Raw genomic sequence first — 12,959 nt, 5'->3', positions numbered from 1 at the left:
AATTAGTTTTCAACAGTACACAAATATCTTTATCTGGTGTTATGCACTTGCACACCAAAATTTATAGTCTTAAGTCCCATGAATCCGTCACACAAAATCTGTTTTAATGCAGACTACATTCACTATCTGCCTCCCAGCCATCCCTCTACCAGATCCAAAGCTTTGGAAAGTTAGAAAATGGCCTTACTGACCTCTCCTTCATCGTGTACTAATGAAATCCTAAATAAATACTTTTGAAATTGAATTTGAAAACAAAATTAGCTTTCCATCATTGTCTCTTTCTTAAGAGACTTTAAATTTTACTTTCCCACCTCCTCCTTCAGTGTTCCATGTCCATTTTTTAAAAAATAATAAATAAAAATGTAAATAAATCCTATTTAACTAATAATTAATCTACAGAGGCAAACCCTGGTGGCATAGTGGTTAAGTGCTACGGCTGCTAACCAAAGGGCCAGCATTTCAAATCCACCAGGCACTCCTTGGAAACTCTGTGGGGCAGTTCTACTCTGTCCTATATGGTCACTATGAGTCAGAATCGACTCGATGGCACTGGGTATGCTTTGGTTTGGTAATCTAAGGAGACCTGGTGGTACAGTAGTTAAGTGTTTGGCTACTAATCAAAAGGTTTGCAGTTGAAACCCACCAGCCCGCTCCACAGAAGAAAAACATGGTGATCTATTTGGTAAAGATTCCAGCCTTGGAAACCCTATGGGACAGCTCTACTCTGCACTGTAGTGTTGCTATGAGTCAGAACTGACTTGGCGGCATACAACCAAAAAATTGTTATTTAACTAATGTAGTTATTTTTAGTAGAATCTGTTTTTTTTAATAAAATACTTTTTTATTTTTATTGTGCTTTAAGTGAAAGCTTACAAATCAAGTCAGTCTCTCATATAAAAATTTATATACACCTTGCTATGTATCCTAGTTGCTCTCCCCCTAATGAGACAGCACACTCCTTCTCTCCACCCTGTATTCCCCGTGTCCATTCAGCCAGCTTCTGTCTCCCTCTGCTTTCTCATCTCCCTTACAGACAGAAGCTGCCCACATAGTCTCTTGTAGCCATTGAGCCAAGAAGCTCACTCCTCACCAGTACCGTTTTCTATCTTATAGTCCAGTCCAATCCCCGTCTGAAGAGTTGGCTTTGGGAATGGTTCCAGTCTGGGGCTAACAGAAGGTCTGAGGACCATGACCTCCAGGGTAAAATACTTCTTGATGTGACAATGAAGCCAACAGGAATCAGCATGAAGTTTTAGATATTATCCTGCTGTGTACTTGCCAGTAAGGGAAATCCACTAATATTCTGCAGTGGTATCACTGAGTGGGTATGGGGGTACAGGCCCCAGTACCATCAGAGAGGGTGACACCAAAATGATTCCAGGGTCAATGGTGGTGGTGGTAGTGGCAGTGGTGAGCAGGTCAGCACTATAGGGGGAGGGGCAGCAAAGGCAGTGGCATTATTAGGATTGGCGTCACCTGTCACCCAGTGCAGTAACTCACCACACACACACAGATCACCAGCCAGTCAGGATGCCGGAGGGCAGGCCAGGGCATCTGCCAATGGACAGAGAGAAGCGTCCCCACCTTGGCCAATGGGAGAGGAGAGGGGCTGCAGGGAGGAGCCACAGGGGTTTGGCTGGGAAGAGAAGGCCACATTGTGTGGCACTCAGCGACCCCATCAGGTTTCCAAGACTGTAAATCTTTACAGAAGCAGACTGCCACATCTTTCTCCAGCTGAGTGGCTGGTGGGTTTCCAGCTGCTGACTTTTGGTTTGGCAGCCAAGCGCTTTAACCATTGTGCCATCAAGCCTCCTTTTAATGACTCTATAGCCTTCATAATGTACAGTGCTCCAAATTGAGTACGTCATAGAGCAACTCGCACAGAGCAGTACAGCATTATCACCTACTATGTTCTAGAGACCTTCCCTTTAATGTAACCTAAATCTGTATTAGCTTTTCCAGAAGCCATATCACCTTGTCCAGTCAAATGAGTTTTCCGTGTATTCAAACTACTTAGTGTTTTCCACAGATGCTGTTGCTAAGTCATATCTTTCTCAGCCTGGATAAATTTTTCGAAGCCTATAAAAAGGTTTTTAAATTCTCTCCTTGATTAGTATTATTTTGTGAGACTTAGCCAATTATACCTATATGATTCTGATTTTGACATGCAACTCTTGGCTTTAACCAGATCTCTCCCATTTTCACATATTCTCAGCACTAAAACCACATTTTGATAGCAAAGTTTGGGTTTTATAAATGCATCTGAAAAGATGAAACATTTTAGTCACTGCGTTGTGATTCTGACGCTAGCCAACAGTTGATTGTAACTGCATCACCATCTTCGTACAGACATGTTTGTATGAACAATTACATGAATATTTATATTTTGCCTCTAGTTTTATGACATTTAATACTAAATGAAAAAACAGAATTGCTCATGACACTAAGAAGAAGAATTGCCAGAAACTTAATATAATTGAAACAAAATTGCAAATCATTTAGGATTTCAAATGGACATCCAGTTGACTATGAGTTAAATTGTAAAAGAAAACAAAATTATGTAAACTGTTGGGTATACATGCTACGGAAGCTTGTCTTTAAAAGTTAATACGTAGTTAAGGATTATGTAATTTTTTTTAGTTCTCTGGAAAATGTACCCTCTTAGTATTAAGATTTTTATCATTCAGCTTATTTACATCAACATTAGAACCTATTTTCTGATTGTACTGGTGGTGCAGTGGTCAACTGCTCGGCTGCTAACCAAAAGGTTGACAATTCGAACCCATCCAGCAACTCTGCAGGAGAAAAGCCTGCTGATCTGGTTCCATAAAGATTACAGCAAAGAAAACCCTATGGGGCAGTTCAGCTTTGCTCTGTACGTTTGCTATGAGTCAGAATTGATGGGATTGCACTCAACAACAAAAACACTACGTGTGAAAGTAGTAGACTTCTTGAACTCATTATTCCTCCTAGATTTCTAGGGCTGTGTTCAAAGTAAGGAGTCAAAAGATTATTGTGTTTGGCTGCCAAGTGAAAGGTTGAAGGTTCAAGTGTACCCAGAGGGGCCTCAGAAGATGGTCCTGGTGATCTACTTCCAAAAAACCAGTCATTGAAAACTCTACGGAGCACAGTTCTACTCTAACACACATGGGGTCACCATGAGTTGTAATCAACTAGATGGCAACTGGTTTTTCTTTTTTTTTCTAGTTATTCAAATTAAGTATAAATGCCAGAGTTATCCCAAACATAATAATTACATAATAGACCATATTCTTAAGAAAATGATTAATTTCCTGACATTAGCATCCAGTGACTGTGAGGATCATGCAGGACCAGGCAGCATTTCATTCTGTTGTACACAGCGTCACTACGAGTGGGAGCGGACTCAGTGGCACTTATCAACAACAATGCATCCAAATACTTAGGAATAAAGAAACTAAGGCCCCAAGTAAATCAAGTTATATTTCCGAGGACACACAGAGATGCAAGCAGATTTGAAATGGTGGCAATGACAGGTCTCACAAGCTTGAATTTTACTTCCTGATGCTGCCATTTCCCACTGCTGTCTCCATGCTCGGCAAAAGTCATCGCTCCTTTCCTGATATTGCACAAGAGTTTAGTCTGATTTTGCCAGTTTATCTGTGACTGGTGCTCAGAAGATTCCCTGTTCTGTAAGATAGAGAACTTGGCTAAATCAAGCCCAGTAGCCATCAGAAACTTCTTCCTTCAATCATGCCAGTGTCTTTCATGCTTTTATTTTAGTTTCCTGCTTTAGATACTGTCTGATAAAGTAGCTTCAACTTCACCAGACCAATAGCACCCAGGATTAAAGTTTTCCTTTGAAGCAACTGAGGAAAAACATTGTTGGGCAATTTTACCACTACACCTTGCTCTATTGTCAAGAACAACGGGGAGGGGAGAGGTATATTGAAAAGTCAAATCATAGGAATTTTTTGGCATAAAATATACCAAATGATTGTGCGAATACATGTGGTTGTGTGCAGCTGTGTATTTTACGACTGCATGCCAATGTGATTACAAAACCCCAAGGGTGTTCAGATGTGAATTGCTACAAGTTTCTACGACCTGGCTTCCTAGATCATTTCAGCCTGAGCCCAAACCATGTGATGTGCACCGTGCACTGCATGTTCGTCTTGCTAAACTTCTTAAGAACTTGTATTTAATGCCCAGTCAACATAGCCTTGTTAGGGAATATGTGTCCAACCATGTTGGATGTACTCATCTCAATCCAGCATTCCTCGGGAGGAAGGGCGCCATAATTAATCCCCGTCAACTGCTGTGATGGTGGTTTCTGAGAAGACGAGCAAACCCAATCATGTCTGCATCTAACAAAGCTCCTGAGACTTGATCTTTAGAAAATTTAGAAACAGTACTTTCTCTTTCTGCTGTCTATGAGAATGCTTGTCTTTCCTTTCTCAGCTGTGTGATACAGAATCACCGGAGGAATTTAAAGAGCCACAGGAGTGATAAAATAGTCAAACACTTGTTTACTTGAGTAGGCATTCAAAGGCATGAACTCAGTAGGTGGCATGATATTGTTGCCCATGATATTGTCATGGACACTCAACAATTCACTTTTCTCTTCTCAAAACAAGGGGACTCAATGGGTAAGTTGAGCAAGATTTCAAGGCTTATAAATGACATAGAATGGGTTTAATTGCAGCAGATTTGGCTTCTAAGGCAACACTCTTCATATTGTAACACACTGCTTCTCATTATCTGGCTTGCTCTAACATGAATCCCTAAAGATGTCACTTTTTCAGAGAATTTTCCAGACAACCCAATCTAAAAGTGCCACAAGGTCAATCTTTATCATAGCATTTTCTTTTAATTTTCAAGTTAGGGGTTATCAGATATATTTTGGTTTAACTTATAATAATAAAATAATTTTAATTATAATGTGTTTGGTTTATAATATTTGTTTATTGCCTATTTCTCTCCACAAAATCATGGAGACAATGAAAGCCAGGAGCTCTAACTCTCATACCTGACATGCAGTGAGGGATCAAAGATCCTTTTGAATCAAATATAGGAAATGCTATGTCCATAAAATTTTACTCTGATCTAAAGTGCAAACTACAATGATTATGCTAGCTTTTGGGGAAGAGCAAAGCTTGTTGACAACTTATACATCTATGGAATCATAACTAATATTTATTGTCAAATTTCCTTCAAGATTTTATTGCTTCTTTCTTAAATAAAAGATGTGGAGGGAAGGGAATGAGAACATTAAAGGCATTCCATGTCTACATCGGTTATCGTAGTGTGAACTAGAAGGGGTAAGTTAGAACACTGTTTAGGATAAACATGCTTATCAACAAATGCACAACATATATTTCCTATCGTTATTTTGTATTTTATATTCAATGATGGAATCTCATACATTAAAAAGCTATCTGCTGTAGCTACAAACATTTCTTTTCAAGTAATACACATTCTAAATAGTATAAAAGAAAACTTTCTTCCCAAAGTATATGAAAAATCCCTTCCCTTTTACCAAACTCCAACAAAATACGTAACAAGTCCCAGGTTCCCTGGGAACCTGTGGTGCACACAACTATATTAGAACTACATACGTATATACACACACACTTATATGCATGCATATATATGTGTGTGTGTATATATATATATATATAAGCATATCTGTTACAAAAGGGAGAACCATAATTGGATTTGAAAAGAAAATCTCAAGATACATACAATACCTATTTATTGTGACTCATATACACGGCCTACAGGTTCTTTAAAACTCATGTTAGAATTGTAACTACCTTTCAGGACAAACCAGAAAGGACCATTTGTCACTTCTTTACATTTCTTTCTTTACCCATTCAACCAACACTGAGTACCTCCAACAGGCTTGCTGTTAAGAAACAGTCCCCAGCTGATTTATTGCTTCCATTAAAAAAAAAATTGTTTCCATTAAGAGACATCTTTTCTTACTGACACAAAGCATAGGTGCTCAGAAAACAAAGATAAAAGTAAAAAGCAATACTGGAACAAGTTTGGTTGCAAACTTTTTTTTTTTTTTTTTCCTCCTACATGACCTCCTTGATGGTTTGGAAATCTACGCTTGCTTCAACCTCATTTTGTTTGATAACATCAGTAATAATGTAATAGCTTTTTTTTTTCTTTTTTAAATACCTTAGTATGTACCCTGTTCACATGAGAATCCCTATTATAGAATATGTCTTGTAGGAAAAAACAAAAACAAACTAACAACAACAAAAAAACCTCTGTTGAGAATGAAAATGGCATAACCAGATTTGCTATTTGTTAAACCTCTTTTAAATAAAAATATGCTTGTTAAAATTAATCACTTAGAAATATCTATTTACCATTATCCAGTGAATCTAGATAATATTGGTATTCTCCTGGATCTCTTGGGCGGGGAGAATTTTCAAGGCCTCAGTGGATTATCCTCAGGGCTCAAAATCACCAGACAATTACTGCTACTTTTACACATTAACAGGCTGGTCTTAGCCCTTGCATTTTATTCTTTGACATAAACTCCACCTGTTTGCCAGTAATCCCAGCATTCTAGTAAACATCGTTCCATTGTCCTCATTCAAGTAGGTCTAGTCAGTGTTTGAATAAGACTTAATTTTAGGAAGAAAGTTCATGTTCTAAAAATAACATCAAATTCTGAATGATATTTCTCTTCTCAGGAATTTTTTCCTATCATCATTGAATTCATTGAGTCTTTTGACTCAATGTGCTGTGAGGTTATTTTAAAATTATTTGTGATAATACGTGTACAACAAGTATGACATAAAACTGAAGCTTATGGCTGCAAATAATTATATGTTGGGTTCGAGTTTTCAAAACTAAGTTTCAGTTAAAGAACTGAGTCATCTCTCCAAAAGTGGAATGTGAAGTTTTATGAAAAGAGAGAGGGAAAAGCTTTAGTAACACAAAGTTTATAGAGTTTTGTAGTATTTTGTTATAGCGACTCAAAAATAAAATTTAAAAATTACTTTTGCTTTCAGGAAACACTGAACTTCCTCTACTGCCCTCAATCAAATCTCCCTAACACCCTCTAGAGGTAAAATTATCTTTGAAAAAAGGTTTTACGTGCATAAGAAACAGTAAAACGGCAGCAATAATAACCAGTTATTTTTTGCATTCACTTGCATCTTAAAGATACTCCAGATGAATGGTTACAGCCACTTGTAACTTTAGTTACATTTTGCAAATATAGTACATTTATATAGCAAATATCAGTTCAGAATGTTCAAAATATAAATGCAGAATAATAAAACAAAACTTAGTCTATTCCTTCTTCGTGCCCTCTGTCCCCCTTTCTCTTAAACCAACTAAAGAGCTTTAGGAGAGATATAAGAACATTTCCGAAAGTTTGATATGTAAGCATTTTGAAATCTCCTTTAGAGTGTTTCAATATATCAAATATAACAACAAATATAACAAAATATATGTGTGTGTGTATATATATACATATTTAAATTTTTGAATTGTTAAAGGACTTTTAGGACCTTCTCTAACAAATGGTTTTCATTAAAGTCATGTTATCTATATTGATGCCATGCTTTGTGTCTGTGTTTGGTATTTTCTTTCCTGAAATACATTTTAATGGCACTGTTTATCTTTCCAACCCAAATCATACCAAAATCCCCCCAAATTTTCCCATAAATTGATTATTAATATCATTCAACATTCTATCCATTTATAAATGCATTAACTGATTACATTTTTGTATAAGCTACATAATTTTAAACTGTTTGCTATTAAGGTAAAAAAAAAAAGTAATAATCATACAAAACAATTTAACAAGACTTTCAAGTTTTCAAGGAGCTTTTCATGCATGAAATTAGCACCAAGGCCCTGAAAAGGCATCTTCAATTAATTTGTATATGCAAAAATTTAAAGAGAATTTCCAATATTCTCTGTAAGACCATATTCATTTGGGTTTTCTCAGAGCAAATTACTTCCTTAATACACGTAACCAAATGTACTGTTGAAAAGCAAAATAGAATCTTAGGCTATTAATTTTTATGTTGCTGTGTACAATCTAGTAATAGTGGTATTGAGTATAGTATGGCTCAAGAGAAGGCAAACCAGATTTCTCTTCACTGCTTTTGCACTGGGAAATTTAGAATGGTTTAACAGCCTTCTGGCAGTCAACTAATCACATTTATGATAAGAGTATTTGGACTGTAGAAATAAAGAAAGCATAAAAATACTCCTACACTGCACCACAGCAATGACTAGAGAGAACAGTCTTTGAGCTCTGAAAATAAAAAGCAGAAACCAAGCAAGCAGTCTGCAGCCCTGAGCAAAATCTCTTTCCCATCAAAAGTCTTTTGCAAATCCAGCCTCTCCTCTTGCAAGCCCACAGGCTGGAAGAGGGAACCACAGGCACTCCAAAGTGGAGTTTCAGGCCCATCATTAGCGGTCTCGGTCACAGTCTAGTTGCTTTTCCTTTATGAATGAAATAATGCAGATGGTATGTTACATTGTCTCTGTCAGTGGGGAGGAAGAAGGTCAAGAGACACAACTATTTCAGCCAGCACATTAGAGATGGGTGACCAGTATACTCACACCTCCAAATGCCTCCAGATATCAGCCTCTGGAAATGTCTAGCCCATTTCTTTATGGCACTGTTGCTTCCATCAGCTGTGGAAATCAACACAAATAAGGTAGTAACCCAATAAGTGCTGGGCAGTGTTCTGAGCATCAGATTAAGTGAACACTAAAGGCACATGGATGGAGTAAAACACCTGAATGATAAAGAGCAAGAAAATACCTTCCAATCGGCAAGCAGTGGGAAGGAAGGATGCTGAGCTGCTGCTGCTGCTGCTTACCAGCTCTGTCTTGTGTAACAGCAAAGTCGGCTTAATCCACTGACAGGCTCTGAAGCTTGGCTGCCTATTGGCGTCTGGGAGGTCCTAGTGCCTGCTCCAGGTTAGCAAAAAGACAGCTCCTAAGAGCCTTCGTATTTCTTGTGATTCTTCTAGTAATTGCCACTAAGGACTTTCAGCTGTGAGCTTGTCAAGCACCAGAGCAGTGGGGTTTGGGCTGGGGAAATATCACAAAGAAATGAGGTCTGCAAATATCCTCCACCTCAACATAAAGAAAACACAAGTCCTCACAACTGGACCAAAAAGCAACATCATGATAAAGGGAGAAAATATAAAACTTATGAATAATTTTGTTTCACTTCGATCCAAACAATCAATGCCCAGGAAACAGCAGTCAAGTAATCAAATGATGTATTGCATTGGGCAAATCTGCTGCAAAAGGCCACTTTGAAGTGTTAAAAAGCAAAGATGTCACTTAGAAGACTAAGGTGAGCATGACCCAAGCCATGGTATTTTCAGTAGCATCATATACATGTGAAAGCTGGACAGTGAATAAGGAAGACTGAAGAAGAACTGATGCCTTTGAATTGTGGTGTTATTGAAGAATATTGAATATACCGTGGACTGCCAGAAGAACAAACAAATCTATCTTGGAAGAAGTACAGCCAGAATGCTCCTTAGAAGTGAGGATGGTGAGACTTCGTCTCACGTATTTTGGACATGTTTTCAGGAGAGACCAGTCCCTGGAGAAGGACATCAAGCTTGGTAAGGTAAAGGGTCAGCGAAAGACAAGAAGACCCTCAACGGGAAGGATTGACACAGTGGTGCAACAATGAGCTCCAGCATAACAATGACTGAGATGGTCCAGGACCAGACAGTGTTTCATTCTGCTGTACATAGGGTCACTATGAGTCAGAACTAAACAGCAGCAACATTAACACAGGTGAAGTGTCGGCAGGTAGAAGTTGCAGGCACTGGATCAAAACCTTGTATTGGCATATTGTCAGCAGTAGAGTATCTAAAGTTCCCCAAAGGTGATTGTCTTTGGGAGTATGAAGGAGCAGCTAGCACCTAGTAATCGAGGCAATCAGATGGCATTGATGAGGTATGGCAGCCAACAACAAGGAACAAAAAGGAGCAGTGATGGTACAATGGTTAAATATTTGGCTGCTAACTGAAAGGTCAGCAGTTTGAACCCACCCAGTGACTCCCTGAGAGAAAGACCTGGCAATCTGCTCCCCATAAAGATTACAGCCTAGAAAACCCTATAGGGCAATTTTACTCTGACACATTGGGTTGCTATGAGTCAAAATCGACACAACTGTAATACGTGACATCTGTAGGGCTGAGAGGTTCAAGGGTTCAGAGTCCTAGAGTGGGGAAAAATCAAGGCATGACACCCACAATGGAGAACTGAAGGCAGGGCTTTCCCATGCGGGGCGGATTAACCAGTAAGCATGTTATGCACCGGCTTGCATTGAGCAAGGTATGCAAGGGCTTCTGTGGTGAGCAATTTCATATGCAGATGTGGTGAGGGACAGGTGAAATTGTGCCCTGCAGATTGGTGAGACGGCACAGTTGGGCCCATGCCTACCTTACTTATTGGGTAATCTGGCCCTGCTCATAGGAAGAGTACAGAACGAAGAGGCACAGGGTCAGACTGAACCCAACAATAAGGGGGACCGATGCTATTTTGTGATCGAAGAATCTGGAGATTAATCAGCTGGGTTGACCTTAGAGGGAAGGGCAGGCCAAACAGCTTGTCTATGCCTGTAGAAGAGCTGCAAGAACAGTGACCCTGGGTGGTCGCTGGAGAGTCAAGTTAGCCCAGAGGAATTTTGCCTCAAAGAAAGAATGTTTTGTTCATTCCACAGATTGTGATTTGCCTGTCCACTGCGTTTCTCTGTACTTATTCCCAATCCAGCATGTTTTCTGAAATGAGATTCTGTTAAAAACAAAAAGTTGGCCAGCATCAAAAGGTGCTAATCCACCCTCAAGAGTCACTGAAGTACATCTGGAGGCATGGGCTGGGCTGTAGCAGAAAGCTTGCTGTGGCTGGCATGTGAGGGAGACAGCGGCCCCCCACCACACATCTGTTTGTAAGCACTGATTTTTTTGAATGTTGGGGAACTTCCTGGGAATAATGTACAATGTTCACAGTTGACCTCAGAAATACACTGACATGTCATTTATGATGATGATGGCAGTTACAGGGAGGAAAAGTAGAGTTTCTGAGGGACGCTCCACCATGACATCAGGAGGAAACTTGCAATAGGACTTGAGGGCTGGAGGGGAGTAGTGTTGTAGAGAAAGCTTTGTGGCTGAGATTGATGTGCTCTGTAAACTCTATAGTACTATTGAGCCCAAGAAAATTTGAAATGGGTAGGTACTATTCCCCTCCCGCCTTGCAGGCCACTTAGCTCCCACAGCTGCGTGAGATTTTGTGCCTGGGGAAAACACAGAGGACCTCCACCTGGCCATGGACTGCTGGCTCTGTAGAGCTCCAGGGATGTAGGGGCAGCCATGTCATGGTGCCATTTGGTGAAGGTGGGTGGTGGCATTATGGATCTTGGGCTCAGTTTGTCAGAAGCTAATGATGACAATGAGGGAAGTGTGACCTGAACTGATTTTTTTACTTTTTAGGATGACTGAGGTAAAGAACATTGTCACACGCACAAACCCAAACCCAACCCCGTTGCCGTCAAGTCGATTCCGACTCATAGTGGCCCTAAAGGACAGAGTAGAACTGCGTCCTAGAGTTTCCAAGGAGTGCCTGGTGGATTTGAACTGCCGACCTTTTTGTTAGCAGCCGTAGAACTTAACTGCTACGCCACCAGGGTTTCCAAGAACATTGTAAGGGACTAGAATTCCTGGATGAGCTGGCAGGGGCTCGGATCCTGTGAGGCTGGATATCAATGTTATGTGGGCTTATTTGTACTCACATGCTAGTGAACCCTGGTGCGGTCAGGAATAATCACTGGCTTTAAAAAAAAAAAAAAAAAAAATTTTTTTTTTTTTTAGGATTAGAGGCCTGGACCTAAATCTGACTTCTTTACATAGAATTCTCACCTTCCGTGCTGAAGACCTGCTTTTGATTCCCAGCAAATGCAGCTTATGCACAGCCACCTGCCATCTGTCAGCAGAGACTTGCGTGTTGTTATGATGCTAAACAGATTTCCTTGAGGCTTCCAGACTGGGACAGACTAAGATAAAAAAAAAAAACAGACTAGGAAAAATGGCCTGGCAATCTCCTTCCAAAAATCATCCAGTGAAAACCCTGTGGATCACAATGGTCCAATCCCTGTCCGATCATGGAGATGGTGCAGGACTGGCAGGACTTCATCCCATTGTGCATGGGATCACCATGGGTTGGGGGCTGACTTCACGGTAGTTTACAACAATACAATTGAGTAAATACTAACCACTTTACAGTCTTCTTGTGATGATCCAAGGAGAGCTATATTAAAGGCCTACCAAGGAACTCTACGCATGAAAAAAGAACTCAAATTAAAAAAGGAAGCTAATATATTTAGTAGCACTAAAGCCAAAGGTAGCCACTCTGGAAACCCGCAGCAATACCTTTCGAACTTCACTGTGAGACTATTGCAACCTGAATCTCAGATTCCTCATACATAACACGCCAGTAACAGAGTTTGTATAGCTTTTAAGTATTAGATGAGATAACTCATGCAGAGTGTTCAGCATGAGTATTCAAGGCTCAAGGAATAGTTCAAAAGATTGTGGTGGTTACTAAAACAAAGCAAAATCTACTCTCTTTAAAGGAGCCCTGGTGGCACATTGGGTAAGCACTCAGCTGCTAACTGAAGGGTTGGCAGATGGAACCTACAAGTGGCTCCATGGCAGAAAAGACCTAGTGATCTGCTCCCATAAAGATTTCAGCCTAGGAAACCCTATGGGACAGTTCTATTTTGTCCTATATGGTTGCTATGAGTTGGAATCGACTTGATGGCACACAACAACAGCATGCTCCTTAAGGCACATAAATGTTGATTACATGTGTTCTGGATTCATATGGGATTCATATAGTAAGAGAAATTTCTATCTTAAAAGAAATAATCAAGTGTGTCATACTCTTCACAGGCTGGGGTGATCAAA

At 39.7% G+C, this 12,959-nt stretch overlaps 1 long non-coding RNA gene across 1 annotated transcript in view; it reads right to left on the bottom strand.

Moving 5' to 3' along the window:
• LOC126085166 (uncharacterized) overlaps positions 1-8,593 on the bottom strand; it is a 77,541-nt gene extending 68,948 nt beyond the window's left edge. Inside the window, exon 1 of the long non-coding RNA XR_007519187.1 lies at positions 8,584-8,593. This is a non-coding gene — a long non-coding RNA (uncharacterized LOC126085166). The remainder of the gene's footprint in view (positions 1-8,583) is intronic.
• Positions 8,594-12,959: the final 4,366 nt, after the last annotated feature.

The sequence above is a fragment of the Elephas maximus genome, chromosome 11 (genome assembly GCF_024166365.1).
Source record: "Elephas maximus indicus isolate mEleMax1 chromosome 11, mEleMax1 primary haplotype, whole genome shotgun sequence".
NCBI classification, from domain to species: Eukaryota; Metazoa; Chordata; class Mammalia; order Proboscidea; family Elephantidae; genus Elephas; species Elephas maximus.
Note: the sequence above shows the minus strand (reverse complement) of the source record. Positions and strands in the feature narration are given on the sequence as shown.